The sequence below is a fragment of the Mandrillus leucophaeus genome, unplaced genomic scaffold (assembly GCF_000951045.1).
Source record: "Mandrillus leucophaeus isolate KB7577 unplaced genomic scaffold, Mleu.le_1.0 Scaffold153, whole genome shotgun sequence".
In the NCBI taxonomy this organism is placed as follows: Eukaryota; Metazoa; Chordata; class Mammalia; order Primates; family Cercopithecidae; genus Mandrillus; species Mandrillus leucophaeus.
The window spans coordinates 1,440,193-1,446,236 of NW_012101510.1; the positions used below are offsets into that span (position 1 = coordinate 1,440,193).

General features: G+C 50.8%; 1 protein-coding gene across 1 annotated transcript in view; it reads left to right on the top strand.

Moving 5' to 3' along the window:
* The window catches only part of NT5M (5',3'-nucleotidase, mitochondrial), a 57,347-nt gene that overhangs the window by 18,697 nt on the left and 32,606 nt on the right, over positions 1-6,044 (top strand). The gene's annotated exons all lie outside the window — the stretch shown is intronic.

The following is a 6,044-nucleotide window of genomic DNA, read 5'->3' on the forward strand; positions in this document are numbered from 1 at the left end:
GTAGCTGAGATTACAAGTGTCTGCCACCACATCCGGGTAATTTTTTTTGTATTTTTAGTAGAGACAGGATTTTGCCGTGTTGGCCAGGCTAGTCTCGAACTCAAGCTCAGGTGATCTGCCTGCCTTGGCCTCCCAAAGTGCTGGTATTACAGGTGTGAGCCACTGTGCCTGGCCTGGATTCCATATTTAAATGAAATTCATGGTCAGCTGTGGTGGCTCACACCTGTAATCCCAGCACTCTGGGAGACCGACGCAGGCAGATCACCTGAGGCTGGGAGTTCAAGACCAGCCTGGCCATCATGGTGAAACCCTGTCTCTATTAAAAATACGAAAATTAGCTGGGTGTGGTGGTGCATGCATGTAGTCCCAGCTGCCCAGGAGGCTGAGGCATGGGAATTGCTTGAACCTGGGAGGTGGAGGTTGCAGTGAACCGAGATCGTGCCACTGCACTCCAGCCTGGGTGACAGAGCAAGACTGTCCCCCCCACAAAAAAATTTAATAAAAAAAAAAAGAAATTCACACATTCGGCCAACATAGCGTGCCCTCTGTGTGCTCAGTGGGAATTACACTTGCTGAACAGTAGATCTGGCATTATGTGGGTGCTTGGTGCCCACTGTTTCATCATGTCCTCATGACACCTTATTCCCTAGTTACCCTGACATCCCTCGTGTTTTTAGAGAATGGATTTTGTTCTTTCACCCAGGCTGGAGTGCAGTGGCCACTCACAGGTGCCATCCCAGCTCACTGCAGCCTTGAACTCCTGGGCTCAAGTAATCCTCCCACCTCAGCCTCCTGAGTAGCTGGGAACACAGGCGCACACCACGCACCACCATGGCTGGCTTTTGCTGACCCCCTTTTAACACGCGAGGAGCACGAGTTCAGTTACACTCAGGAGACAGGAGTGTCTTACCTGCAGCCAGTCAATGTGGAGTCAGAGTGAGGGCCAGGCCCACCGTTTCTGGTCGAGCAGTGATCCCAAAGTGAGTCCTCAGACCACAGTCAGCATCCCTTGGAGACTCCTTAAGAGTGGACATTTTGCAGCTCCACCCCAGACCTTCCGAATCAGACACTCTGGGACTAGCAACGTGGGCCTAACGAGCCTGCCAGGTGATTCTCATACACCCTCAAGTTTGAGGACTGTGGGGTTGGAGTCACTATTTTAGCTGGAGTTTCACTGGGTGGCCATGGTGGTTGACCAGCAGTTGTGGGAGTGAGATGAACAACATGGCCTCATTCATCCGTTCCTGGAGATTTAGATACCATCTTTGTGCCGGCCGTCCCACCTGTGTCGCCTCGGCCCGGGACTACCCTCTGAGCTCCAGACACTCAGACCCGACGTATCTGTCCCTGGGGTGCTGGTTTCCTTGTGCATGTCCTTCCTTCCCTCCCTGTGGATGGCAGTGCTGTCTGGCGGCCTCAGGTCAGAAATCAGGGGCCGTCCTGATGACATCTTCCTCTAAGCCCTCACTTCCAGCCTGTTGGTGAGTCCCATGTCCTGTGGGACCGATTTCGAAAACATGCCTGGCACCTGTCTGCTTATCTCTCTTCTCATTGCCAGCACCTTGGCATTTCCTCCCAGGACAGTTGACGGGGCCTCCTAAACTGCCTGCTCCTTTTGGTCCCATGCAGGCTGACAAGGCTTCTCACACAGCAGATCATGGCAGCTCCTGACTTGAGACCTCTGAATGGTTTCCCTTTAAAAACCATGTACACCCTCCTGAGCATGACCTGCAGGGCCTGCCTGCCTCTCCACCCACTGTGCCCCCCTCTCTGTGTGCTTCTCAATTAGCTTTTGGCTTGGAATGTTCTCCTCTCACCCCCAGGCCTGGTGCCTTCTTGTCCACGAGGCTTCAGCCCAGAAGTCTCCTCACATTTTGTGACCGTCATATTTGAAATGTATTCTTTCTCCATCTTGTTTTTTGGATAACACTTCCCACCACTTGAAATGGGTTTGTGTTTTCATCTGTGGCTTATTCTTGGTCCATCTCCCGACTGGGCTGGGACCTGTGCAGGCTGGGCTCTCACCCTCCTGCCCGCTGTCAAGTCCAGCACCCAGCATAGGGTGGCACACTGGGAGGACTTGGTGTTTGTTATTAAATGAGTAGATTCATTTGTCCAGCAGAGTTATTAAACACCTGCGAGTAACAGTGCTTGCCATTCATTTGACACCTTTGATATGCCAGGCACTGTCCTTTTATTATCACTTTTGAGGTTTACAACAGCTGCTTGTGAAACAAGAAAACTCTTCTGATTTGACAGATGAAGAAACTGAGGCTTAGAGGGATGAGGCAGCTCATTTACCAGGCCTGACGCTTGGCCAGCCAGTGAGGCCTGCTCTGGGTCTGCCTGTCTAGAGCCTGTGCCCACTGCCAGTGTCTTCCCCTGGAGGTAGCGTGCATTCACTGGAGAGGATTTGGAAACAGCTCACATTTAAGAGGAAGGGGATGTCAGGACCCCAGTCACAGCAACATCAACAGTCTCTGGCTCACGTGAACAAAGGCAGGACTGGTTAGAAGGATGTTGCTTTGCTTTGATGAGGGAATCACAGGGAAGCCTGAGGAAGCAGGCCTGAGGCTGCGGGGGCAGAGCCCACAGACCATCTCTCCAGCAAGCAGCCCAAGATGCTGGAGCACCCTTTTTCCATCCTTGGGTTTCATTGCCCAAGATTCCTAGTCCCCAGGAGAGGGAGGCCCATCAGCTGAGCTTGGGTCCCACATCCAGACCTGGGCGCCCTGATGGACTGTCCTAAAAGGCTGCAGCTGGTGGCAGAGGTGTGGCTTCCCAGAGGAGTTGAGGTGCTGTTGCCAGAAGAAGGGGCACACTGATGGTGGATGTCCTGATCAAACTAAACGAAAGAGCAAAGGCAACAAGAATCCACATCTACAATCCCACCACCTGGAGAGAGATGCTCTTAGCACTTTGATCTGTTTCTTTCTAGTTTTTTGGGAGGGAGTCGGGGAGACAGGGTCTCGCTCTGTCACCCAGGCTGGAGTGCAGTGGCGTGATCTCAACTCACTACAACATCTGCCTCCCAAGTTCAAGCAATTCTCCTGCCTCAGCCTCCTGAGTAGTTGGGATTACAGGTACGCGCCACCACACCTGGCTACTTTTTTTTGTATTTTTAGTAGAAACAGGGTTTCATCATGTTGGCCAGGCTGGTCTTGAGCTCCTGACCTCGTGATCCACCCACCGTGGCCTCCCAGAGTGCTAGGATCACAGGTGAGCTACCGCACCCAGCCCTCGTTTTTCTTTGATGTGTATTAAATATAATACACAGATTTTAACAAAGCTTTCATCCAATATAGTTATCCTTTTCTGCTTATTAATATATTTTTAGCCTTTTTCTGTCATCAAACATTCTTCAGAAACATGAGTTGTTTTTTTTTTTTGAGACAGGGTCCAGCTCTGTGGCCCGGGCTGAAGTGCAGTGCTGAAGTTGGCTCACTGCAACCTCTGCCTCCTGGGTTTAAGTGATTCTTGTGCCTCAGCCTCCCAGGCAGCTGGGATGACAAGTGTGTGTCACCATGCCTGGCTAATTTTTTGTATTTTGTTTTGTTTTGTTGAGACAGAGTCCCGCCCTGTTGCCCAGGCTGGAGTGCAGTGACGTGATCTCAGCTCACTTCAACCTCCACCTCCCGGGTTCAAGTGATTATCCTGCCCCAGCCTCCTGAGTAGCTGGGTTTACAGGTGCGTGCCACCATGACCAGCTAACTTTTGTATTTTTAGTAGAGACGGGGTTTCGCCATGTTGGTCAGTCTGGTCTCAAACTCCTGACCTTGTGATCCGCCCGCCTCAGTCTCCCAAATGTTGGGATTACAGGCGTGAGCCACCACACCTGGCCAATTTTTTGTATTTTTAATAGAGATGGGGTTTCGCCATGTCGGCCAGGCTGGTCTCAAACTCCTAGTCTCAAAGTAGTCTGCCCGCCTCGGTCTCCCAAAGTGCGGGGATTACAGATGTGAGCCAGCGTGCCCGGCCAGAAACATGATATTGTTAATAGCTGAAGACGTCTTGTGAGTAAGCCTCTGTATGGTCATGTTCTTAGGGTGAATTCCAAGAAATGCAATTTCTGGGTCATGTGAGGAAAGGTAGGGTTCGGGTATATATCACATAGAAACTTGTATTCATTTCCACTGTACCCACCGTGGGCAGGGTCCTTTCCTCCTGCTGGGGTCTAGGCTGGGCCACATAGGGTCAGTCAATAGAGGAAGCGGGCCGTTGAACAAACACAGGAAGACAGTAAAGTGCGCAGCAGATCTGAGGAATTCGAGGTGAATTTAGTTGGCTGGTAGCTACAGGGGCTGGTTGGGAGTGGAGTTGGGCCGGGTGAAATGGATTAGTTTATCCAAATCTCCCAGCTGTCCTCATGGTTTAGCCACACCACCACCTTTAACCCTAGAACTAAGACAAAGGGAGAAGTGTGGGTGAGAAGTGAGTAAGGTGAAGGTTGCCCCGAGCACCCCCTCGCCCACCGTTAGTGCCTCTCCCACCCCTATAGACTGGTACTTCTTCCCTGGCTGAGGGGGGGCAGGTATTAATGGTTCCTCTGCTCCATGCCTGGGGGAGGCAAGGAAGGGCTGGAGGTGGGTCTCAGGATATGTCTGCACAGGACAGAGGTCTCCTCCACGGTAGCCCTGGTCTAGGCTCAGGCCCCAGAGCACTCACAGTTCCTTCCCCAGCTCCTGTCCACAAGTAGGATCAGTCTTTGTTGCCAGAGTGGAAACTTTTCTCCTTGGTTGATTTTCTCTCGAGACCCAGTCAGAGGATGGAAACCTGACTGCTATGAGGTGTCTCGCTTTATCACCACACAGAGGGAGTTGAGTTGGGTTACATTCAGGTTGCCAGAACCTTCTTTCTGGCTGGAAAGAAGGTTTCCCAACATTTTGAACCCCAAATCACTCAGTAATAGTTAACAGTAGCCAAGTTGGTAGTATACATCTCCAAGGACTTTCCCTGTAGTGATCCATTTAGCCTTCATAGTAGCCCTACAAAATATGTGTTTTTATCATCCCTGTTCTACGGATGGGCAGACTGAGGCACAGAGAGGTGAAGCACAGGGTCAGTGGGCAGAAAGTGGGGAGTCGGACTTCAGAGCCCGGGCTCTGCTCCTCAGCCTTGCTGTCTCTTCTCGGACTCCCTGACTTGGAACTTAAGCAGCATGACCTGTACCTTTTCACCCCGCAGAGAGATTTGAAAATCCATGTCAGGTTCTTCATGCACAGGTATGACATTTTACTCTGAGATTTGCCAGTTCAACAAGGGGAGTAATCACAAGCCAAATTAAGGGAGGGGCTTGGGTGCGAAGGGGTTTGTGCTCTTCTGATTCGAAGTCTGGTTTCCAGATGATATGTCTGCCCGATTTGGCACTGATTTTTAGAATAAATGTCAAAAATTCCCCCTTCAGGCCGGGTACAGTGGCTCACACTTGTAATCCCACCACTTTGGGAGGCTGAGGCAGGAGGATCACTGGAACCCAGGAGTTCGAGACCAGCCTGGGCAACATGGTGAAACCCCCCCATCTCTACTAAAAAAAAAAATTAGCCGGGCATGCTGATGTGTGCCTGTAGTTGCAGCATTTTAGGAAGCTGAGGTGGGAGGATTGCTTGAGCCTGGGAGTAAGTCCCTTTCTCAAAAAACAAAAACAAAAACAAAACAAAAACCCACTCCTTAATTGAGCCTCTTCCTCTAACCTGAAATAAAAATGTAAAAATGTAGACTTTTTTTTTTTTAAAGATAGAATTTTGCTCTTTTTGCCCAGGCTGGAATGCAATGGCATGGTCTCAGCTCTCTGCAACTTCGGCCTCCTGGGTTCAAGTGATTCCCCTGCTTCAACCTCCTGACTAGCTGGGATTACAGGCACCTGCCACCATGCCTGGCTAATTTTTGTGTTTTTCGTAGAGACGAGGTTTCACCACATTGGCCACATTGGCCAGGCTGGTCTCGAACTCCTGACCACAGGTGATCCATCCGCCTCAGCCCCTCAAAGTGCTGGGATTACAGTTATGAGCCACCATGCCTGGCCAACATAGACCATATATATATAT